At 36.1% G+C, this 27,408-nt stretch overlaps 3 non-coding genes across 3 annotated transcripts; all 3 read right to left on the bottom strand.

Moving 5' to 3' along the window:
- Positions 1-6,574: 6,574 nt before the first annotated feature.
- On the bottom strand, positions 6,575-6,643 carry Smp_tRNA_00324_Gln_TTG.1.1. The gene has a single exon. It is a non-coding gene (tRNA).
- Positions 6,644-8,247: 1,604 nt separating this feature from the next.
- Smp_124-1.1.1 lies at positions 8,248-8,333 on the bottom strand. Its single transcript, XR_001974572.1, has one exon. It is a non-coding gene (microRNA).
- Positions 8,334-17,858: 9,525 nt separating this feature from the next.
- Positions 17,859-17,932, bottom strand: Smp_tRNA_00269_Pseudo_CGA.1.1. Its single transcript has one exon. It is a non-coding gene (tRNA).
- Positions 17,933-27,408: the final 9,476 nt, after the last annotated feature.

Genomic DNA, 27,408 nt, shown 5'->3' with positions numbered 1-27,408 from the left:
TCATTTTCATCTTATTTCCTTGAAGTACTCAACTTTGTAAGAATTCTCATGAATAATGAATGATAAACACCAAACTGATAACTATTTATAAAGTCTGATATTGAGAACACCTTTCATGTTCATATATACTTATTGAGACAAGCCTGTTATAACTCGTAGAGGAAGAGGAACATAGGCCATTCATCAATATTCTTCATCCAACTTTGTCCTAGACAATTTTCTCCTAGTTTTCATTCATTTTTTTTCATGTCTACTTTTATTTTCCAACGTAATATGTTCTTCGATCTTTCAGTTTTTCATTTACCCTTCAAGAATCCAAGTTAAAACTTACCTCATGATGTATCCTAATGACTTCTGCAATATATGTCTTATCTACCTGTAACAACTTTAAGACTGAAAGCAATCAGTTTCTTATTGGTATATGTACATCTTGTTCAGATTGCCTTGATATTGACTTAATTCACAAGCATTATAAGCAAAGATGGATAGGGGCTAGAAGTTGAGTCCAGGATACAGCTACATTCAGCTGACGAATCACAATAAAAGGATGAAACACATGTCCTAGATTCCACTTCTAGCCACTATCCATCTTTACTTATCATATAATATACAGTCGTTTTTCTAGTATATAATATCTTAGTAAGATATAAAGACCATACATTGAATACTTCATTTGTATAGTTCTTCCTTTCTATTTCTCTTCCTATGTTCTTCAATTTGATCTTCTTAATTTTCTATTAACATGTATTCCACTTTTGATTGGTATTACATACTACTTATATCTGTCAGTATAAGTAGTATAGGCTACAACAGTGGTAACATATAGTAAGTTTTGTAAGACTATTTAATTACCAATAATACTTCAACAGGAAAAGGCCACTTTAACTAGAGAAGATTCGTATTCTTATTGATACAATATATACTAATGAATTTCTAATAAGAGGGTAACATCAAAAGTACTCGCTTCGGCGTTACTTATACTAAAATTGGAACGATACAGAGAAGATTAGCATGGCCCCTGCGCAAGGATGATACGCAAAATCGTGAAGCGTTCCATATATTTAGAAAGTTGGATCAACTAAGAGATCATCATTGCCAGGACTAACACAGGCCATCAAGCCTCCTGTCCTTTCCAAACTGAGACTGAGACTGAGACTGAAATTCATGGATGATAAACTTTCATTGGAGTTATAAAGTCGTTAATGAATAGAATTCAATGAAGATGAAAGTGCTATTCAATAATTCTATCTAGATAGTAACAGTTCATGACTAAATCGTCTTATTATTTACTACTGAAATACTAACTTCGCATTCAAACAAATTAATCCATAGTGCATGTATGAATGAGATTTGTTCTATCAATCATGGTTAATTGATAATTATTTACTAATTTAATAGGTAAGTTCATGGGGTCAATTGAAAATAGCTCAACATGGAAATCCTAGGAGCAGTGGATGGCCATTTCATCCTCGTATGGGACTTTTTAGCAGTGCACATCCATGATCCTGCTCTCAGGACCTGAACTCAAGAACGTTGGCTTCGAGTGTGAACAGTTAACCTCTAGACCACTGAACCGGCATTCGAAGGTTAGTTAGTAGGAATATATTTCTTTTTCTTTCATTCTATTTCATTAGTTTGTTTACTTATTGAACGAAATGATGTCAAAATTATGTCTTCATGATGATGTTTCACATTACAGATAAATTATTGTCTACTTAGAATTACAATCTAACGAAGATAGTTGAGATTGAACATAAACACATTTATATCACAAGTGATTGATCACTGGGTGGTGATCAATGTCATGCGCGTCAAGTCCTTCTTAGTGCTGATCGAATACTATCGATCAAGTTGCAATGTGGCCACTAGTCTAGGTGGCTCATCAATGCATGCACTATGTTGAGATAAGATGGTAATTGGAGGTAGTCAACAGGAAACCCTGGACCTAGGTTTCGTGCTACTTGGCACTCGTTAGCAAGTTATACCTGTAATCTTGAGGGAACTGATGCTCCCTGTCAAATTTGACTCCGTGTCACTCAGCTTCTCAGTCAAAGACGTTACCACTGAGCTATTCGGACCGTGACCGACATCCTGTAGGACTGAGATGTAATCACAATTGATTGATCACTGAGTGGTGATAATACACATGTACGTATTATTTATTATCATGTTGAACGGAAATACAGATTAATTACATTCAACAATTGTAAATCAGTTCTGATAAAAATGCAAAAGCTATTACTTACTTACGTCTGTTACACCTCATAGAAGAGGAGCAAAGGCCACTCACCAACAGTCTTCATTCAACTCTGTCCCGGGCAATCCTTTCCACTTGTTTCTAGTTGTTATTCATCATTCTTATGTTTGTTTCCAGTTGTCAACACAGTGTGTTCTTTGTATATACTACTCATAAATAAACTATACTACTTGTTTTTTTTACTGATATAGATACTTCAGTTGAAGCTTCATTGAAAATCTTTTCATCAACGATGAATGTAAGTGATTATTTGAAGGAAAATTTAATTGATTCCTCTGATGAAGGAAGGGTTGTAATTACAAAATGTAGACTGTATTAGATAAACCTATAATAATCACTCACAAATTGATTGAATGTAAAATTACTTACTTACTTATGTCTGTTACCCCCAATGAAGCATAGACCACCGACCAGCATTCTCAAACCCACTCTGTCATCTGCCTTCTTTTCTAGTTCTATCCAATTGTTATTCATTCTTCTCATGTCTGTCTCCATTTCTCGAAGTAATGTGTTCTTTGGTCTTCCTCTTTTCCCTCGGCCTTCAGGATTCCATATGAGGGCTTGTCCTGTGACACAGTCGGGTGATTTCCTCAATGTGTGTCCAATTCACTTCCAGCACTTCTCCCTGATTTCTTCCTCCGCTGGAATCTGGTTTGTTCTCTCCCACAGTAGGTTGTTGCCGATAGTGTTTGGTTAACAGATCCGAAGTATCTTGAGTAGAAAACTGTCAATAAACACCTGTAACTTCTGGATGATGACTTTCGTAGTTCTCCAGGTTTCCGTCCCATACAGTAGAACTGTCTTGACATTTGTATTGAAAATTCTGATGTTAGTGTTGTTTGACAGGCAGTTGTTTTGAGTTCCAGACTGTAAAATTGTTTCATTAAATATGAACCATGAGGTACACTCAATGTTTAATGTTCTCAATGAGACCTAAAAGTTTTGAATTGGATCCCTATTAGTTATATAAGTGTTCACTTTTCAAGAGTTCTATACTTCGATAAAATATCTATTTAGTACTCCTTTATTTTAAATGGTAACTTAAATAGGACTAATCTATGATGAATACTGATTAAAGATATTAACTAATTAGTTACTCGATGTGTATATCATATCTCATTCAAACTGTTCATTTAAATCATGAGTCAATTGAAGTCAATTGTGGGACTCCTCCCACAATAAGACGAAACGGCCTTCCAGTGCTTCCAGGTTTTCCCTGGTGGTCTAGCTTCAATTGACTAATGATCTTAACTATATAAAATTACTAAAATCTCCACAAAACCCCCTTCTGATTATTTTAATTCACAAAACTTAATATTGACTAAACTGATGTCCTTTTGTTCTTTTCTTCTTATTCTCTTATGATCTGGATCATGTTCATTTTATGATTCAATCTATTGTTATGATACCTAATCATTTGAAGTGATACATATTTGTGCCAGTTTCTATGTTGTATGTAAGTGATTGGTTAACTGATCAACCTTAAAATTCCTTACCGTTAAGTCTTTATTCAATATAATCAATTATTATTATTATTGAATGTAGTTCATCTTCGATCTTGACTTGATAGTTAACACTGAGTTGTTGTTGTTGGGTTGCTGTTGGGGTTGCTGACTCCATGTCCAACCGTCTTTTACCTGAGCTTGGGACTGGCAATAACCTTAGAACAGCTACAAGCTGAGTCATATGTACCTATAAAAATTATTGCTCTGATTGTTAGAAGGTGCATCGGCCTCATGACTTCCAAAGTAACTCGACTTTCATCATGAGACGTCATAATTATTCCTTCAACTCCCAGGGCAGAGTTTAAATGGTTTGAATAATTTTTTTTCTGATTAGCGTTTTTTTAGCGAGTTGGTTTTCTACGGGATGGAGTCGCTAACCCCATGCTCAACCCTCCTCCTTTATCCGGGCTTCAGACCGGCAGTAGCCGCCGGAGGAGTTACAGGCGGAGTTATACAAATTTAGAAACCACATTTTCCAATAAATGAATGATGTGAATAAAATAAGAATCACCATATTGATATGAGGTAGTCATATGAACGAGATTAATTACAAAAAATTAAAGTATGAAGTATTCCATTCAAACAGATATCCCAATGTCAATAAATCAATATACGCCGTATAACTTGAGTACTCGAACGCTAGAACCTTCCCAAGTCTCAAATGAGAAGACAGAAAGACGGGCGAGAAAGGACATTATTCAAAACAGTGTCAAGTATGGTACAAAAACCTCAGGTATTTATAGCTTTTAGTGAAAACAAAGTCATCATTACAATCATCCAATCCGCATACAGGGTTTTTTTAGCATTTGTCCAATAGGGAAGCTATACTTAGAAATTCCGGAATATTCTTCCGAAAGATGATTGGATAGAATGTCTTTGGCTCTTTCTAGGCTTTTTAGAGCTTCCTTGAGTTCATTCGTAGGCCATCCTCATACACATAATGTACATAATTGAAGTTGAAAAATGTAAATAATTTTGTGTCTATATAAATGCTTTAAGGTTCTTTTTCGGAAATGAATTTGTTTCAGTCTTCATAAAATGATTTCCTTAAACGTTTCGATCACTCTTTTATGTTGTTGTTTCGTCCTAGTATAGGAGTCTTCATCAGTGAACATCCACTATTCTACCTAGGGGCAAACACCCATAACATTTAAACATCGCAATGAACTATCATCTTTTAGATCACTAACCTAATGTCGAATGGTTCACATATCAAAGCTCAGTTAATTTACAATAATTCTTGCTCATCATAAAAACTAGTTTGTTATACAGAACTACAAGTACGGTAATGTTCAAACCTCTCTATGCAAGAGATACTTCGGATCCGTTGGTCAGACACTATCAACAACATTCTACTGTGGAAGAGAACAAACCAGATTCCATCCAGTGGAGAAAGAAATAAGGAAGAAGTGCTGAAACTCGATAGGACACACATTGAGGAAATCACCCAACTGCGTCACAAGACAAGTCCTCACATGGAGTCCTAAAGGCCGAAGGAAAAAAGGAAGACCAAAGAACACATTACACCGAGAAATGGAGATAAACAACATGAGAAGAATGAACAACAAGTGGACAGAACTAGAAAGGAAGGCCCAGGACATAGTGGTTTGGAGAATGCTTGTCGGCGGTCTATACTCCATTGGGAGTAACAGACGTAAGTAAGTAAGTAAGTTGTTGATTACGACTTACATAGATCAATAACATCCTCATAAACCTCTAGACTTAATCATAAATTCCTATTTCATATCATTATTATTATTATTATTATCTTCATCAATATAAATGTTCGTTTATATCATTGTAACACATTTGTTTTCCCTTTCTTTCCATTGGAAAGAGATATATACACCCATACACCCATATATATATGAACATGTTTGTATGCATTCAATGATTTTCTATCCCGTTGAACAATTGCTACGTATCATTCACACGAGTATATATACATATATGTTTCTATGTGAACCTACATTTCCATAAATGGATCAATGAGTAGTCTAAGAGTAGTAATATTAGTAGTATAATTGCTTAATTAATATTTATATCTCATTTACTATACATTTAAAAGTAAGTAATAACAAAAAAGGAGTTCTAGTGACATTGCCAAGTATCATAATGATGTCTCAAATAAAAAGATCTATACTTTTGTGTGTGTACGTGTGTGTATATATGTATCTATTCTCATAATTACCATCGTAACAATATTGGGTATTTTGTTCTGTTTTCCAATACAACTTTACCCATTCATGATTACTTATGTATCTATCTATATCTACGTATATAGTTAATATGAAAGATAGAAAGATCATGAATAAGGTAGAAGTAAAGTGTATAAAGTAGATTATTATTATTATTATTATTATTATTCGAGGGTATATCACTATGCAAATCGAAAGTTCTTTTCTAATCTCTATTTATGTCTGTATATCAATCATTTCATAGTTATTCTTCTTTTTTTAAAAAAAAAACAAAGGGGGGAGGGGGAAGAGATAAAAGAGTATGAGAATAGAAAAGGGTAATAAATGTCACTTCTTTTCATTTTATTCATAAAAGTAGTAGCATTAGCAGTAGTAATAGTAGTAGTAGTATATTTAAACCATAAATTTTCATTATTAGACAATCATTAAATAGTTATAGTTGAATAAAAATCATCATTGAAACATTGAAACATTGATAATTCATTTGATTTAAACAAAATATATATAGTAAGCAAAGATGAATAGTGGCTAGCAATGGAATCCAGTTTGACGCGCATTTCGTTCTATTTGGGACTCGTCAGCTGGATGTACCTGTCACATCTCAGATTTGATGTTCACTCTGGGACTCGAACCCAGTACCTTTCGCTTCAAATGCCATCGCGTTATCCACTCAGCTTGCGTGTGTATTGCCTCGATATTGCCTTAATTCACAAGCATTATAAGGCAATATCAAGGCATTGCGCACAGTATGCATATATGGCCAATAAGAGACTGACCAGTTGCAGTCCTAAGCATCAATTGAAAGATTCAAACAAACAATACTAAGTGAATTCAAAGTATATATATGATTACTAGTGAATGTTTGTGTATATGCATAAATATTGTATGGTTTATTAGCAAAGATGAACAGTAGCTAGCAGTAGAATTCAGGACTCGCGTTTCGTCCTATTTGAGATTAATCAACTGGATCTAGCTGCATCCTAGAGTTTGATATTCACTCTGGGACTCGAACCCTGTACCATTAGCTACCGAGTCCAGATAGCCACTTGAAAATCCACGTATATCCAGCTGATGAGTCCCAAATAGGACGAAATGTGCATCAAACTGGATTTCATTGCTACCTACTATCCATCTATGTTTATATTACTTGTAAAATAAGGCTATATCGAGGTGATATGCACATATACCAATAAGGGACTGATCGGTAGCAGTTCCAAACATCAATGAGAAGATTCAAGTCAATAACACTCAGGGAATTGTAGGGTTTTGTTTTCACGAGTATATTTTATATATTGTCATATTTATTTTTCCCCAGCTTCTGTAAAGATCCAACCAGTTCATTGGTAATTTTCCTGAAGATGATGTTGATGAGTTCTATTACTGTCCTTGTCAAAAATTATGAAAAAATTCTGTTATATTCATAATTGAAATTATGAGTTAATTGAAGCTAGACTACCATGAAAAACCTGGAAGTACCGGACGACCGTTTCGTCCTATTATGGGACTCCTCAGTGGCAGTGCGCATCCACGATAGATAATTATACAAATAAGACTAAGAATACGAAAAAAACTATTATAAAAGGATAGATTGTTAGATTTAGACTCAAGTAGATTGTTAATATGATTCTTTTATGCGACATATCAACACAACGAAAGAATAACTGATATGATAAAATTAAGAAGAGGTGGGAATATATTGAAGACAATCGTGTTGAGAATTCGTCAGCTGGGTCTACCAGTATTCAAGTATCGAGACTTCAACCTGGTCCTTTCTCTTCGAATCCGATGTGGTATCTCTCAGGCTACTGAATCTAACTTGTTCAATCAGTATGAAATTATTTGTATACGTTTGCTATTTCCTTTTGCTGATATACAGGACTCTATTTGACCAATCTTTATTGGGATACATGCATCCAGAGTAGATGCCTTGATGTTTTCTCATGACTATAGATATGGTGAAAGATGAAATATGTGATAGATAAGTACCTTAGCAATTTGTCAACTTTGATCTATAAAACATGGTTAAATACCTATTTATGTAATTCAGTTTGTAGCATTAATTCAAACAACTGAGTATAATGTACTTGATTCTCTCCAGATGTTGAACACGATGAATCCTTTAACAATAAGTATGACGAATACACTCTCAAAGTAAGTCAATGAATAACACGTAAGTTATCAACTACTAAAACTACCAAGACTACTTATATTATTATGAGTAGTAGTAGTAGTGGTGGTGGTGGTATTCTGTTATTATCATTATAAGTAAACATTATAAAGTCCGTTTTGTATGCCATTTTCCGCGATTGCCTTGATGAGTTATAAATATTATTCATAACAAAAATATTAAGGCACGCGGTGAATGTCATCCACGGAGCTTTAATCATCACTATAGCTTCTTTTTTCCTTCTTTATTTTTATAATAACATAATACATCTCACATTTTCAGTTTCTGTAACATAAAGGAAGTACTACTACTTCTATGGAGAGGAATGACCTTAACAGAAGCATCGATGAAACTAGAATTTATGGACGAATATTGCGCGATGTTAAAGTGACCTTAAGAGTGGTGGAGAATATTTGTAGCTCAGGTGGATGATCATAGAAACAAAAATCAAACCAATAGGATACATAACCAAAACAAACAAATAAAGAATGACAGATTTAAGGTCAATAAGAACCAATCAACATCGAGGCGCACAGGATAAGCTGTGAATCATATGTGGAGAAATTCGAACACTTCACTTCTACCTGAAGTTTATGCTGATGATGTCGTTCAGAAGGATGATGAAAGCTCCACGATCAAACTATCCAGCTCAAAGAACAAACCTACATCAAAATGACCTTGAGTGTGTTCACCTACTAAACAGAACTAAATAAGCGATATAAAACAGTGTGAGGAATTAGAATTACGATTGATAGTTGATAGTTAGGATTAGGAATCAGATGTCATCAGGAACTGACATAAGCCAACATACTAAGACCGCTATTTATACAAATGAGTATGAATGAATTTCGCTCCAAAATTCAAAACTAGCTATTTTATATCTGTTTTGGTTCGTCCATAAATTATAGTCTCGTCGAACCATCTATAGTAAAACATTGGTTATAATGTACTTGGTAAACAATAAATTTATCAAGCAATTTGTATTTGATATGTTGGATAACTAGATCATATTCTGATTGAATGATTGTATCAAGGACATTCGATGAATGCGACCTATCAAGCTTGTTAAAATATCCTTTAACTAATAGTCAGTGAAATATATTATGATTATAGTTGAAATCATGAGTCAATTAAAGCTAGACCACCATGGAAAACCTGAAAACACTGGACGGTCGTCTCATTCTATTGTGGGACTCCTCAGTGGCAGTACGCATCCACGACCTCGCCTCCCGAGATTCGAACACAGGACCTATCAGTCTCGTGCGCGAGTGCTCAACCTCTAGACCAGTGAACCGGGATTCAACGATGATGATCAATCAAATACTCATACTATATGTTAAACACTTATCAGGTCAACTTAATAGCTCAATTTGTTTTTAGTTTATTCTGATGTAAAAAGTGATTATATTATAACTTGTTGTTCAATTGACTCATGATCTCAACTATAGAAATGATTCTATCCAAAAAATTATTAATTTGCTATCTTAATTATAAATTCACGCAACGTGAATCAAACTGGCTTACATTGCTAGCCACTATCCATCTTTATCTTAATTATAATGAGATTAATAGGATTGTATTTCCATCAGTTCATTTTCATTGAATTTTTGAATGTTGATTAACCAGGATTGAATGGTGATGTTTTCATGTTTTTCATTTTAGTTTATCTTGATTATCCCAAATGTATTAAACCATTAAGAAAAATTTTTAAAAAAAAGAAAAAGAAAAAGAAGAAAAAAGAGAAAAACAATGCAAAAAGCAAAAAAAATAGTTTTCTCTTCATGTAGCTAATTAACTTTTTTTTTAAAAAAAAAGAGAAAAAAAATCTCATGTGATGTCATTAATTTAAACAAAAAAATATTGATGAAGTTGATTAGGGTAGAAATTTTTTTTGTATTTTCAACTAATTCCCTAATGAGATGATTTGGTAATGAGTATCATGAATGAATAAATGTTAGAGCAATACTATCAGCAACAGCCTACTGTGGGAGAGGACAAACCAGCTTCCAACTGAAGAGGAAATTAGGAAAAGACGTTGGAGGTAGGATAGGACATACATTAAGGAAATCACCAATGTGCATTACAAGGCAAACCTTAACTTGGAATCTGAAAGGGAAGCGGAAAAGAGGAAGGCCAAAGAACACATTACGCCGGGAAATAGAAGCAGATATGAAAAGGATGAATGTTAACTGGAAATAGCTGGAAAGGAAGGCTTAGGACAGAGTTGGATGTAAAATGCTGGTGAGCGGCCTATGCTCTTCCACGAGGGGTTACAGGCGTAAGGAAGTAAGTAAGTATTGAAAACTTGAAAGTGTTGGATAGCTGTTTCATCTTAGTATAAAACTCTTCAGTAATGTACATCTACCCTTCCTCTTATGGGATTCGAACTCATTTAGAAATTAATTAGAAAAGTTTAATTCTGATTATTTATAGGTTATTATATTTAGATTATAAACATGAGAATCCTGGTAGAATTCTTTTTTATATATTATTATCTTAGCTTCTATATTGTTGATGGGACAATTTGATAACTTACTTACTTACGCTTGTTATCCCTCGTGGAGGACCATAGGCCGCTCACCAGCATTTTACATCCAACTCTGTCCTGGGCAATCCTTTCCAGTTCTTTCCAGTTAACATTCATCCATTTTATATATGCTTCTATTTCCCGACGTAATGTGTTCTTTGGGCAATTTGATAGATGATCATATAATATAGGGGGGATGGGTTAAAAACAACCATGAAGCGGCTTTAATTCAATCAGATGATGTTCTTTGGTAATGTAAATTTTATGGAAAAGAAAATAATGATATTACAATGTATAAACAATGTTTGTATATATTTGAATGAACTGATTAAGTCCTTCTACAGTTCACCCTTCTTGTAGATTGAAGTAACAATTTATTTTATTTATTCAAATACATAAATATTGGTACAAGGCGGCACCAGATATATATGCACCACACAAATCTCATTTGATTTGTGTGAGGGCTGTGATATTGCCCGGGTGCCCAGACCGAAACAGGTAGTTTTTTTAAGGGGCCACACCCGAAGCCTTTGACCTAAAGATCTGATTCACAACGCAGTGGAGCATCGTAAGGAGATGTAGTTCGATTGAATCATACGCCATTTGTTCACTCAGGATACTGGAGCCCATGTGCACTATTGGTTTGGAATGAGGGTTTTCCAACTCCCCTAGATGGACTTTCTGTGTCCACCAACCCGGTTAAAGCTCTGGACATTCGCCTTTCGTCCTCTCAATTTCGTAGACAACACCCCGGTTCCGAGAATGCAGTGAATAGGACTTCTCTGACAGTGGCTGTATACGCGTGGCCATGTGAGAGCATTTCGAAAAGGAGAGCGGAATCTCCTCACTCTCAACCGTACCAAGGCATTTGGGGGCAAGGACATTAGTTCTCATAGATGTACAACATTCATCTTCTTGAACCCTTATCAGAAAGCAAATAGATTTTTATAAATCCCTACATGGCTTTTAGTTAAGATTAGATATATAGAGTAGGGATAAGGTACTTAAGCTTAGAGTTTTTGTTAAGATCTGATATGAGCTAAAATATAAAACTGCTCTTTAGTAATATGAATGAATGAATTTCGTGTGAACATTTAAAAGATTTTGTTTAAGTAGCTCTTTCATAAAGCATATTGCCTGTAGGTTACGATTGATTTAGGGATAAACTATGTAGAATAAGCAGAGATGGATAGTGGCTAGCAGATGAATCCACTTTGACCCGCGTTTCATCTCATTTGGGACTCGTCAGCTGGATGTATCTGCCACATCTCAGAGTTGATGTTCACTCCGGAACTAGAACCCAGTAATGTTCGCTTCAAACGCCATCACGTTATCCATTCAGTTACTGACTCCTGATAGCCACTTACTTATGCAGTGAGGTGAAGTTTTAAATTCAGTTAGTATTGTTTGTTTGAATCTTTCCATTGATGTTTAGGACTGCAACTGATCAGTCTCTTATTGGTATATGTGCATACTGTGCGTATTGCCTCGACACTGCCTTAATTCACAAGCATTATGAGTGAAGATGAATAGTGGCTAGCAGTGGAATGAAGGATGTGCGTTTCGTCCTATTCGGGACTCGTCAGTTGGATATACCTATATATATGCCAATAAGAGACTGATCAATTACAGTCCTAAACATCAATGGGAAGATTCGACCAGACAATACCAAGTGAAGATAATAAAGTTTATGACAGTAAACTTTTTTTGGCATCAAATGAATTTTTTTTTAATTTATTCATTTTAATTAAATTTAATTACTTTTTCAATCTACTACTTATTACAATCATAGAAAAGAAATAAAAATAGATTTGTCAAATTAAAATATACATAAAAATACCCCCCCTCTCTCATACACTTACTCACTCACTCACACACATATAACACACAGAAGGGGTTTTGTGGAGATTTGGTATTTTCATAGTATAATTCATGAGTCGATTGAAGCTAGACCACCATAGGAAACCTGGAAGCAGTGGACGGCCGTTTCGTCTTATTGTGGGACTCCTCAGCAATGCGCATTCACGACATCGCCTCGCGAGCGAGATTCGAACCAGTCTCGCGCCAGAGCACCTAACCGATAGACCATTGAGCCGGTCGGCATTCTATGGTGTTTATGTCTAACTTCAACCAATCCACGAAGTTGAGCAACCGTTCACCAATTGCCTCCAGTGAGTTGTTATCTCACAGCAGACATGGTTGAACTCCACTGGTCACTGCTTCCCACTAGAACTTCTGGATTTACCCCTCGATGTCACTGTACCTATATACATAAACTATCGGTTAAGTGCTCTGGAGCGAGACTGGTAGGTCTTGGGTTCGAATCTCGCGAGGCGATGTCGTGAATGCGCATTGCTGAGGAGTCCCACAATAAGACGAAACGGCCGTCCACTGCTTCCAGGTTTCCTCTAATGGATTCGTCAATTCGTATATTAGACAATCTCAAGAAGATATCCAGGCGAGACTATAATTTATGGACGACCTTTGAACGAATCTTAAGTGACCTTGAGAAATGTTAGCCAGTAAGCAGTCAACATAGAGTAAAAATATATTATACAAAACCAACTAATTAAAGTGGATTCACTTCTTTTATATGGTTCAAAAACTATTCAGGATTAGAAAAAGGTTCAAAGGTTCCCAAATCGTAATGCATAAGGTAGAGGAACTCATCCATATGGCTCCATAATAGTTGGTCTCTGGAACCATAAAATGGTCACAAAAACCCTCTCAGCCTCGACCACATAGCCTTAATATTGTTTGTGAGTACTCCGGTTGTGTAAGTTTGTCATTTTTATTACGCATATACCCCTACAATACTCATACCACTGAACCGCCGAAGCTTCAGTAACATCTGTGAATATTGCAGTCAATGTTACTGGTGCTTTTTTATACAGTTCGTGGCAATTATTATAACATGCCTTAGTCTCAATCTGGATCTAGCGATAAAGGTTCCTATTCCAGTAAAAGTCCTCCTTCAAAATATGTTACATTGAAGAACAATATCATGATAGTCTGCACAAGGTCTACAAGTCATTTGATTACTACAATTTCAAATAAAAGAACTTCTTATTGATCTCATTTATTGTAGCCGCTTAATTATCAAATCTTTTCTAAAATCCCCTGTGAACCGATTGTACATGAGCACTAGATACTGAAACTGCCGCGGTGACCTCGAAATCCCTCAGACTCTTCTGACTGGCTCATCCATAAATTACATATAGTCTCGCCGATATTCATACACAAAGGAAATGTATAAACATATAGGTGTGAACATATATACAGTAATTGACTACTATTGTAGTGTGACCACTAACCAACTAACTTACTAACTAAGCAATACATTATGTCTCCTACTTTAAACCATCTAACATAGAAACATGAATGTACTAAACTATTGAGCAGTACAGATTTTATTCTTTGTTATTATTTGTTGCCATGGCAATTAGGTGTATAAAAATTATGACGTAGAATATATGTACATAACTCTTTTTTTATGTAGACAATATTATATCAATTTGATTTATCTGTATTCATTTTTATTATGTATAATTTGGCGCCAAAACAGGAATTTCATTACACACTGTGGTGTGAGTTACTGATATCCACATAAGTAGTAATATATAATTACAAGGCAATCCCTTACTTGGAATCAGGAAGGGAAGCGGAAAAGAGGAAGGCCAAAGAACACATTACGCCGGGAAATAGAAGCAGATATGAAAAGGATGAATAACAACTAGAACGAATTGGAAAGGATTGCCCAGGACAGGGTTGGATGGAGAATTTCGGTGAGCTGCCTATGCTCCTCCAAGAGGGGTGACAGGAGTCAGTAAGTAAGTAAGTAAGTAAATAAGTAGTATATAACGATGGTCAGACAGAGAATGTATTTCACTAGAAGATCGATCAGGAGAGAACGGAAACGAAACGCAAATGGTATGAAAATGTATGAACAAAAATAATTGGAGACTATGGACTGATATTTGCAGAAGGAATGGTCAAGATTGAGACAATGGATTGATAGTTTGTAAATTAACTGTTTACTGTATAGTTGTTAGATTTTAGTGAGATAGTCTGTAATTTCTATGTCATACATACATTCCATAGTCCCCATTCGTCTTCTTGTTCACTACGTGATGATTATATTGAATTCAATGCATATGAATTAAGGCAATATTTAGACAATCTACACTGGGATGCTTATATGCCAATAAGAGACTAATCAATTGCAGTCTTAAACATCAATGAAAAGATTCAAGTAAATAATAATAATAAGTGAATCTAAGTATCACCTCATTGCACAAGCTAGTGGCTATCAGAACTCAGTAGCTGAGTGGATAACGTGATGGCGTGTGAAGCGAACGGTACTGGGTTCGAGTTCCAGAGTGTACATCAACTTTGAGATTTAGGTACATCCAGCAGACGAGTCTCAAATAGGACGAAACGCGCGTTCTTGATCCCACTGCCGGCCACTATCCATCTTTGCTTATGATGATCGATTAAGTGCTCTGGAGCGGGACTGGTAGGTCCTGGGTTCGAATCTCGAGAGTGCGGGATCGTGGATGCGCACTGCCACTGAGTAGTCCCATAATAGGACGATTTGGCCGTCAAGCAGTGCTTCCAGGTTTTCCTTGGTGGTCTAGCTTCAACTGACTCATGATTTCAACTATGAAAAATACTGAAATCTCCACAAAACCCCTTCTGATTATATTCTGTTCTATTTGATAAATTTTTCAGTATGTATGATTAAGATTCTTATGTCAATTAGTGCTTCCGACTAATTTGTTGTGTATTGTTTAGACTTCTTACAATGGTACATTTATCTTGTGGTGAGCAAGAACACCGATGAGGACAACCGAATGAATCACATCACAAAGTTACAGGAGTTCTTAGTAAAAATCTCAGAAGTAAACAGTAAATATCCAATTTGCAAAATATCAATCAAACTTAACTGTTCCTTTGGAAATGTCAATCAGTCGTCTCAGACTTCACTGTTCCTTCATTTCCATATCAATTGCTTTCTGTTTCTGTTCTATCCTTCTTGATCTTCTCAATCTACTTCTGTCCGATATTCTATTCCTGACTCATGATATATACTACTTATATCAATATGAGTAGCACACATCACAATTTCAATGAAAATCGAATTCAGATCTACATTACTAAATGTGCATAGCTACGAATTACTGGAACATGGAAGGTTTTTTTCACCTACTGATATGTTTCGGTCTAGAAGTCAACAACTTTATAAAGTGAGCTAGCTCACACTCTACTACTATCAAACATGATCTCTTAGTAGAGTATCAGTGTTGTGAACAAAACACTAGTTGAGGACAATCGAATGTATTTAGACACAAACTACAGACTATCTCACTAAATTCTGATAACCATACAGCAGTAAACAGTTAGTTTGTAAAATATCAATCAATTGTCTCAATCTTCACTGTTCCTTCTCCAAATATCAGTCCATCTTCTCTGATTTCATCGTTCATGCATTTACATACCGATTGTGTTTCGTTCCTGTTCTTTCCTTATCGATCTTTTGCCAAAATACATTCTATGTCTGACCATCACCATATGCTACTTATATGGATATAAGTAGACCACACTACATTAGTAATAGTATTTGGTCAATCTTTTGTTTCCCATAACCTGAAATTCAACTTCTCTATGTACATGGAACTTATAAATAAGGTATAATGCCTTATTTATTATAATTTTGTAAATTTTCGCCCCCCTTTATTGATATTTAGGGTTTAGTTTGATCAATATCTAAAGGGGTTTTGTGGAGATTTCAGTATGTTCATAGTTGAAATCATGAATCAATTGAAGCTAGACCACCAAGGAAAACCTGGAAGCACTGGACGGCTGTTTAGTCCTATTATGGGACTCTTCAGCAATCAATATCTGTCGGTAACCTGATTCTTCGTCAGTGTTTGAATAGACCATTATAATGTAGTTTCAGTATGAAAATCAATATTCGGATGCAAGGATATCCAGTCGACGAGCTCCTAACAATCTAAATTGTGTTTTCTGAATCCAATTGCCAGTCAATATTCGAAATCTGTTCATATTCTATAAAAAAATACCGGTTTCCTAATGATTACAGATACTCATCATTTAAAAGTGTCAACTAGCATAAAACTCAAATAAAATGAAGGTTAAGCCATGAGTCAATTAAGGCTACACCATCATGGGAAACCTGGAATCACTGAATGGCTGTTTCGTCCTAGTATGGGACTCCTCAGCAGTGTTTACCCAAGACCCCGCCCGCGAGACTGGAACCCAGGACCTATCGGTCTCACTCACGGACACCTAACCTTTAGACCACTTAGCCAGCATCCAATGGCGTTAATGTCTAACTTCAACCAATCCTAATTTCAATTCATATAAACCAAATCAAAATATTCTTCATTAAGACTAATTGATATGTAACTTGATGTAATTCGATGGAATACTGGGAAAAAAATGGCCAACATCTAACTATACTCATACACACTTACACACACACACAAACACGCACCTATCTTTCACTACTCTTAACTCAATTTTACTAAAGATTTACAGTTACATAAGCAATACGATTGACTGGTTTGTTTAGATGAATGTTTTTTTATATACCATTTACTATCAATAAACATACAAACAAAAAAAGTCAGATCTACTTGCTAACTACTACTACTACCACTACTACCTTTCTTACTCACCTGTACACATACACACATGCATAGATACTTATGTGATTACAGTTATGGATGGACATCGGTTTCTACACACACACACACACAGAAGGACAATGAAAGCTCCACGACCAAATCATCTAGCTCAGAGAACAAACCTACATCAACGCACACACACACATACACATGGAAACAATCCTACTGATTGGTAAATAAAATTTTTTACAAAATCAAATCAGTAAAGTGACTGATAAAATTAACCTTTTTTTCCTGTTTTCATTTAACTCAGTGACTGATTGACTGACCAATCAAATAAAAACGAATCTATATTTTGTTTTCCATGGTTAACATTGTCATTATGGTAAATATTTTTGTAATCAGTCATCATTCTATTTTAGAATACTTATAAAGAATTTTCATAGTTGAAAGTGTGAGTCAATTGAAGCTAGACCATCAGAGAAAACCTGGAAGCACTGGACTGCCAAATCGTCCTATTATGGGACTCTTCAGCAGTGCGCATCCACGACCTCGTCTCACGAGTGAGATTCGAACACAGGACCTGCCAGTCTCGAGCCGGAGCCCTTAACCGATAGACCACGGAGCCGGCATTCGATAGTGTTTATGTCTAACTTCAACCAATCCACAAAGTTGAGCAACCGTTCACCAATTGTCTTCAGTGAGTTGATATCTCTACAGCAGATGTGGTTTGAACTCCACTGGTCACTACTTTTCACTAGAACTCCTGAATTTACCTCTCGAAGTCAGTCACTAATGAGTATATGATTATATTAATTATCAGAAGGGGTTTTTTGTGGAGATTTAGTATTTTCATAGTTGCTGAGGAGCCCCACAATAGGACGAAACGGTCTTCCACTGCTTCCAGGTTTTCCCTGGTGGTCTAGCTTCAATCGAATCACGCTTTCAACTATGAAAATACTGAAATCTCCACAAAAGACCCTTTTGATAATTATAAAGAATTGATTTTCCATTGGAAACAGTCAACGTGGTCTATATAGGAAAATTTATTCAAATCTCGTGCAAGTACTCATGCACACATACACACACACATGCACACGCCCATGCGTGCACACGCGTATACAACATGTACACACAGTGCCAAGACAACTAACTCTTATGACAATCCTATACAATAAACCGGTTAATATGGACTAAATAGGGAAATAGAAGACATTTAGTAAAGGGTATGAAATCATAATAATGGGCAAACTTTTGTTTGTTTACAACTTCATCCCTGTTGATGATGAATTACAGAATGATAGTAGAGAATAAGTAAAAACTTGGACTCATTCTACTCAACCTCTTCTCAATGATATGACAATACTACTAGTAATAAGAGTGAATCATACTAAATGAAGGATTAGATTGTCTGTATTGAGAAGATATGAGAAGAATAAACAAGGTGAATAATGTTGTTATGAAAAGATATAAAGTAACGTTATTGAGGTAAGGATAATAAAGATTCAAACCACGTCTGTTGTGAGATATCAACTCACTGAAGACAATTGGTGAACGGTTGCTCAAACTTCGTGGATTGGTTAAAGCTAGACATTAGGACTATTGGATGCCGACCGGCTCAATGGTCTAGAGGTTAAGTGCTCTGGCGCGAGACTGGTAGATCCTGTGTTCGAATCTCGCTCGAGAGGCGGGATCGTGGATGCGCACTGCTACTGAGGAGTCCCATAATAGGACGAACCGGCCATCCAGTACTTCCTGGTTTTCCTTGGTGGTCCAGCTTCAATTGACTCATGATTTCAACTAAGAGAATATAATACAGCAATGAGAAGGCAGACATCTTTCTCCATTACGAGATATTTGGTTGAAACTGGTCATAAGGTTAATATCATCAAGTCGGCATTTGTAATGTTGTACAAAAGCCTTCAAGGACAAATACTAAGGTTTATTGAAGCCTTGACTATACAAAAATTGAAACCCGTTTTATGTGTTCCAAAACAATTTGTTCTTACCCTTAACCTACCATAGTAATACTGGATAATAATCCAGAGTGGTTATCACATTGTTTTTGTGTACTTTATTTATTTTCTTTCTTTGTTACGGGCTTACTTTTAACCTGTCTAGTTGACCTTTTGACTCAGTAGCTGAGTGGATAACGCGATGGCGTTTAAAGCGAAAAGTATTGGTTTTGAGTCCCAGAACATCAACTCTGAGATGCAGGTACATCTAGTTGACGAGTCCCAAATAGGACGAAACGAATGTTCTGGAATCCACTGCTAGCCACTATCTAGTTGACCTTTTAATTTTCATATAAAAAAATGTCTTAACAAGTATACTATGTATGATCAGATTGTTCGCTAATATCTCATCATTGCTTACATCACTAACTAAATGTCGTTAGATGATTGTTTCAAGTTGAATAACATTCAAAAACTGTTTCATCCTAGTATGATTATCCTCAATAGTGTGATGCTATGGTTACATGTTACAGAATGAACCTAGGGGCTATCGGTTTTAAGTTTAGATCAATGAGGAATACTAAATAATCACCATCCATTCTAGAAGCAGCCAGAAGCAAGAACAACAACGATAAGCACAACTCAAGCGTATATATTCAGCATAAAAATGTTCTTGAGTCCTTGTTGAGGAAGTTAGATTCCCAGAACTCATTTGGAAAAGATCCTAATTTTGTAATTGTATTCTGAAAGTTTGAATGATATGTTTTTGCGCCAACAGACGCTTAATTGACCTACAGCTTACATTTCCCACTTGGAAATCTTTAACTGTCATTGGTTGATGGATTTTTTCGTATGCTATTTTGTGGCTCTGCCAAGGATGTTTCTATCATTGTATAAATAAACTTGATTTGTGTGCTTAGTGACCTCGTATATTCTGGGTGCTTGTAGAATACATTCTCTAAGCCTCATCAAGACTTCTTGATCGAGTTAGTAGGACCGGGGACAACGGATTAGAATAGCCTATCGTATCACTGTGTCACTGACCTTCGTTCCATTTACCGAGTAAGGTGAACTTGCAATAACATCAAGTATATTAGTCCTCTCAAGTGGGAAATACGATATAAAGGTGAAAATGGGAGCTTTTGGTGCGAAAATAAGAAGTTCAAATTTTTAAGAATAGAATTACAAAAATAAGATATTTACCAAATAGGACGAAACGCGCGTCAAACTGGATTCCACTGCTAGCCACTATCCATCTTTGCTTACAATGCTTGTGAATTAAGGCTACATCGATGCAATACACACAGTATGCACATATGCCAATTAGAAACTGACCAGTTGCAGTCCTAACACATCGATGGGAAGATTCAAAAACAAACAATAATAAGTGAATATAAACTTCACCCCATCGCATAAACAAGTGGACTCAGTGGCCGAGTGGATAACGCGATGGAGTTTAAAGCGAAAAGTACTGGTTTTGAGTCCCAGAACATCAACTCTGAGATGCAGGTACATCCAACTGTCGAGTCCAAAATAGGACGAAACACGCGTCAAACTGGATTCCACTGCTAGCCACTATCCATCTTTGTTTACCAAGTGAGTTTTGGGGATGTAACATCCCCAACAATTATCATCACTATCATATCTTTATAAACGTATATGTTTGATCATATGTGACAGCCTACAAACATCACTCCGTCTCTCTAGTTGCTTAAATATCCTTCAATGAATCATTTACCATCTCACATATATGTACTTGAATCGTATGAATTGATCCAATCCCATTCAGTTCAATTTGACTCTGAATCCGCTTGCGGATTCGTTTGTTCAAATTCATTTGCTGTACTTGTAACTTTATACCCTGGGCTAAGTGATAAACCGTAATCGACTCTTTATGTTGCCTTCTGAATGCATACACTATCAAGACTTAATTAATAATGGTTATCAAGGTGATTAATAAACGAAACCTAAAGAATTACCTCAAAGCCAAACCACTATAGTGTGGTGAATAAGAACACAAGTGGAGACAATTGAATGTATTTTCGCACAACATTACAGAATATCTCATTAAAATATGAGGACCATATAGTGAACAGTTAGTTTGCAAAATAACAATCAATTGTCAGAAGGGGTTTTGTGGAGATTTAGTATTTTCATAGTTGTAAACGTGAGTCAATTAAAGCTAGACCAACTTGGAAAACCTGGTAAAACTGCTTGACGGCTGTTTCGATCCACACTGGGACTCCTCAGCGGCAATGCGCATCCACGATCCCGCCTCTCGAGCGAGATTCGAACACAGGACCTATCAGTCTCGCGCCAGAGCACTTAACCTCTAGACCATTGAGCCGGCCGGCATCCAATAGTCCTAATGTCTAGCTTTAACCAATCCACGAAGTTTGAGCAACCGTTCACCAATTGTCTTCAGTGAGTTGATATCTCACAACAGACGTGGTTTGAACTCCATTGGTCACTACTTCTCACTATAACTCCTTGATGTACTTCTCGAAGTCAGTCACTAATGAGCATATGATTATTATTATTATCAGAAGGGATTTTTTGTGGAGATTTAGTATTTTCATAGTTGAAAGCGTGAGTCAATTGTCTCAATTTGACTGTTCCTTCTGCAAATATCCATCCATAGTCACCGATTATAATTGTTCATGCATTTTTACATCAATTGCGTGCCGTTCCCATTCTCTCTTTATCGATCTTCTACTGAAATACATTCAATACCCGGTCATCACCATATACTACTTATGTAGATATCAGTAACCCACACCACAACAGTATTATTAAAATTTTAAAAAAAATTTTTTGTTTTATACTTGTGTATATACATGGGTTGATAACTCATTTTCCCTGAATGAATTATATTTAATACTTGGTCATGGTTTGATGAAACATACCTACATATGACAACATCACACTATATGTATACTCATACATGGAGAGAGAGACATACATACATGTATACACGTACACATACATATTCACTGTACCCGTGACCTGATTAACTTAAATTGCCCTTGGTTATTAACAGTATGATTTCCACAACCCACCCCACCCTCCACATTTCCTCCTCATCATCATATTAATGTTGATGAATTTCGACAATTCGATAATTTTCTCATATTTTTCCAGTTACATTTTATTTTGAACCCTAATTCAACAATCATCATTCTTGTTACTATGGTGATAAATTTTAAAAAAAAAAAATTAGTTGTCAATAATGATTACATGTGATGAGAAAAAAAGTGATCCATAATGAAGAAGCTTTTATCTTCTCTTAACTCCACCTAAAACTCTACCTAGGTTACTATAGAATTCAAATCTGATTAAAGGGAGAAGGTTAAGATATGGTTAATAACACCAAGATTCTTGCTAGACCACCACGGAAAACCTGGAAACACTGCTTGACGGCCGTTTCGCCCTTTTGTGGGACTCCTGAGCAGTGCGCATCCACGACCTCGCCTCGCGAGCGAGATTCGAACCCAAGACCTACCAGTCTCGCACTTCAATTGACACACGCTTTCAACTATGAAAATACTAAATCTCCACAAAAACCCCTTCTGATAATCAGGATTCTTGTTTAAAAAAAGAAAACGGTAACCAGAAAAAATAAAATTTAACCATTTAAAGTCTGCCCTCCGTGTTGAAAGGTTTTCATTCAGAAAAATAACGACCTCTTAAGATGAAAGTTAAAATTCCTTATAAATCACGAAGCTGAAGTCTGTTCTACAATCAGAGGAACAATTAATATAAGTACATGGAATATCTACACAGTGTAGGAGACCAGGATGACCTTTCAAGTAACTGAATAAATTAAAAAAAAATACAACATAACGGTTTATGAAATAACTGAAACATATTAGACTGAAGTTGGACCGAAAAGATTATCTTCTGGAGATGTGTTGTGTTTATTCGGGTCATGAAGAAGAAAATGTCTCGCATATACAAGGAGGTTCAGTGATACTATTCAAGAATATACGAAAAGAACCTACAGGATGAGAACTTCATGTATCCAGGATCATCGTAGCATCCTCAAAAATAAGGAAGAAATCGATTTCTATAAATATAATCCAGTGCTCCGGTGTTAACAATCATGGGGCCGAAGATGATAAAGCCTGATTATATGATGGACTGCAGTTCATCCTTTAAGCATGTTTAGAAGAAGACCTGAATACCAAAGTTCTAATGAACAATACCGGGTATGAAGATATCATCAGATGAGATGGAAATATAATGTACGAATCGCCATAGCAAATACAGCATTCCTACAAGTGAACAACATATGGAACTAAAAAAATAACTGTCAACCAACATCAAACTCACAATCTTCAATACGAATGTCAACACTGTTACTTCTACTATATGGAGTTGAAACTTTGAGAACTATTACAACTATCATCAAAATGGTATATGTATTTATAAGCACTTGTCTACTCAAGATACTCAATGTCCGTTGATCGAACATCGTCAGTAACAACCTACTGTGGGAGAGAACAAACTAACTTCCAGCTTTAGAGGAAATTAGGAAAAGATGTTGGAAGTGAATAGGACACACATTCCAGAAATCATCAGAGTGCATCACGAGCCAATTCATAACTTGGAATTGTGAAGGGAAAGGGAAAAGTAGGATACCAAATAACACACTGCGTTGACAACTGGGAGCAGACATTAAAAGAATGAATAGTACGAAGCAGCTACAAGAAAAGAGATCCCAGGACAGAGTTGTTTGATGATACTTGATCGATGACCTATGCTTCATGAGTCATAACAGGCTGAAGTATTTCTCTTTATACTGTTAAAACTACTGAATGGACTTTAGTCAGTAGGTTGGGAAAATATTGTTTAAAAATGAATGTACGGATGACATTTTCATTTGAAGTTAGTTTCAACTAAGAGTTATTTTATAATCTACCTTTCTAAAAAAGCTTTTCAACTTGTCTAAATTCAGAGTCGATTCTCTAAAATGAAAGAATCTACATGATTCCGAAGTAGAGTATAATCATTACTTGAAACTTATGATTTATTTATTTACCTAAACACATAAACATTATTACAAGGAGGCTTAGTGCTATATCAACGCCAGCAAAACCGATGTCACAGGGTCCTCGGATAAACTCATGTAAAACAAGCTTTTCAAAGCGACAGATGGAGGGCGGATTTGTAGTACTTCACTAGAGTTTTGATTCCAGATCTTGGATAGAAATGATCTATGCAAATATTCTATACAATAAAAAAAAAACAGTTTAGATAGATAAAAATGAATTCATTTTGTTTCGGTTAAAATTCTTATCTTCATAGTTGAAAGCGTGAGTCAATGGAAGCTAGACCACTAGGGCGAAATGGCCGTCCAATGCTTCCAGGTTTTCCCTAGTGGTCTGGCTTCAATTGACTCACGCTTTCAACTATGAAAATACTAAATCTCCACAAAAACGCCTTCTGATACAATTCTTATCATCAATTTGCACACCTTATATGGATTTAAAATATAAAGGAATTCGGTTGGAATTTACTGTGGAAACAAATCGCCTCAGTATAAGAAGGATATTAATAAATCTAGAGGGATTAAATGCAATAATATTACATGGATATATGAACATCCAGTTGACGACCCCTGAAAAGGACGAAACGGGTGTCATAAATTCCACTGCTAGTCACTGTCCATCTCTACTTATAATGCTTGTGAATTAAGGCTATATCGAGGCAATACGCACAGTATGCACATATGCCAATAAGAGACTGACCAGTTGCAGCCCTAAACATCACTGGGAAGGTTCAAACAAACAATAATAAGTGAAATTAAACTTCACTCCATTGCACAAGCAAGTGGCTATCAGGACTCAGTGGCTGAGTGAATAACACGATGGCGTTTGAAGCGAACGGTACTGGGCTCGAGTCTAAGAGCGAACATCAACACTGAGATGCAGGTATATCCAACTGTCGAGTCCGAAATAGGACGAAACGCGCGTCAAACTGGATTCCACTGCTAGTTACCATCCATCTTTGCTTATAATTTCTATTATGGTTAGTTTTGGTTAAGCCTTTTTATTATTAACTTACTTAACAGACAATGTTATTCGGAAAGTAACTTTTCGCATATTTCCTTGTACTATTTTGATCACTATCATATCTCCATAAACGTGTACGTTTGATTACATGACAACTTATGCATATCTCTCTCTCTAGCTTAAATGTTAGTCCCTTAAATATTGCTCATTCAGTCATTCTCCTTCTTAATCGTATATATGTACTCGAATCCTATTATTAGTCTTTGTCTTGCCTTGCTATTCCCTTATTCTATTCGACTATAAATCCACCTCTGTATTTGCTCACTCTCACACCTCTCTCTTCTCTGCTTTAAACTCGCTCGATGTGTTTTGTAGCTTTGTATTCTGTGTTATCTAGAAGTAAACTGTAATCCCTGCTTCTTATTGCCTTCTGATTTCAAACATCGATTATCAAGGTGATCAATAAACGAAGCTAAGCCACTACAAATTATTCAATACATCTTGATTGTCAGTTCACGATGTAAACTATAAGATATAACAACAACAACAACGACGACGACGACGACAACGACACACACATGCAAACATGGACTTTACGTATCTTAATAAATGAAAAGTATTGTATTGAATTCTCTTACATAATCAGAAGGGGCTTTTGTGGAGATTTTAATAAATTTTTTTATATAGTTGAAATCATGAGTCAATTGAAGCTAGACCACCAGGGAAAACCTGGAAGCAGTGCACATCCACGACCCCGCGCACGCGTGATTCGAATCCAGGACTTATCAGTCTCACGCGTGAGCGCTTAACCCCTAGACCACTCAGCTGGCCGGCATCCAACGGTGTTAATGTCTAACTTCAACCAATCCACGAAGTTTGAGCAACCGTTCACCAATTGTCTTCAGTGAGTTGATATCTCTACAACAGACGTGGTTGAACTCCATTGGTTGCTCAGACATTGGTGAATGTGTCGCTCAATTTTGTGAGTCGGTTGAAGTTAGACATTAACATCATTGGATGCCGGCCAGCTGAGTGGTCTATCGGTTAAGTGCTCTGGCGTGAGACTGATAGGTCCTGAGTTCGAATCTCGCTCGAGAGGCGGGATCGTGGATGCCCACTGCCATTGAGGAGTCCCATAATAGAACGAAACGGTCGTCCAATGCTTCCAGGTTTTCCCTAGTGGTCTAGCTTCAATTGATTCATGATTTCAACTGTGAAAATTCAACCAACATAATCAAGTTTTTAGAAGAATAAGAAAACTCCTGTTCATTACATATCCCATAAAATCATAATTCAATCATGTTTCCTTCTTCTTTTTATTATTCCTAATTAATTAGAGAGATAGAAAGTAGGTCATTTTCTATTTGATAATGATGAGTACTGATCAAATTTGATAAATTCAATTAGATTAATGACTAAATTCATAATATGATAACCATATGGTATATACTACTGAATAAGAAAGTAGATTATAAGTAGTATAATATAGTCAAGTTTATTAATTTATAAATAGGATTCATTATTTTTTGTAAAAAAAGATTAAATTTTAAAGAATAAGATGAAGAATATTTTGGACAAAACAAAACAAAACAACAACCGAAGTTGAAGTGTTTACTGTTCGATTCTAGGATAAGGTGATCGATTTCAGAAATCATCAGAATGTATCATCAATAAGGCAATATTGATTCAAAGAGGAACTGAATATATATGCGACACACAATTCACTTGATTTGTATGCAGGCTGTAATTCTGATCGGGTGTCCAAACCGAAGTAGGTGGTTCTAGCAAGGGGACACACACGGAGCCTTCGACCTAAAGATCCGATCCACAAGGCGATGAAACAACGTTAGGAGATGCAGTCCCATGGTAGCCGGTCACCAACAGTAGGTTCACGATCCTGGAGCCCATGTGTATTACTGGTTTGGAATCAGGGTTTTCCAACTCTCCTAGGTGCATCCTCCGTGCCGATGAACCCGGTTACAGTACCAGACATTCGCTTTTTTTCTCTCAATCTCGTAAACAACAGTAATGCCATGAGAATGCATTGAGTAGCACGTTCCTCACAGTGGCTGTACACGCGTGTCCATATGAGAGCATTTTGAGAGGGAGAACTGACTCTCCCCACTTTTGGCCGT

This window comes from Schistosoma mansoni, chromosome 6, assembly GCF_000237925.1.
Source record: "Schistosoma mansoni strain Puerto Rico chromosome 6, complete genome".
NCBI lineage: Eukaryota > Metazoa > Platyhelminthes > Trematoda > Strigeidida > Schistosomatidae > Schistosoma > Schistosoma mansoni.
The sequence above is the reverse complement of the archived record's forward strand: the minus strand, read 5'-3'. Positions and strand labels throughout refer to the sequence as shown.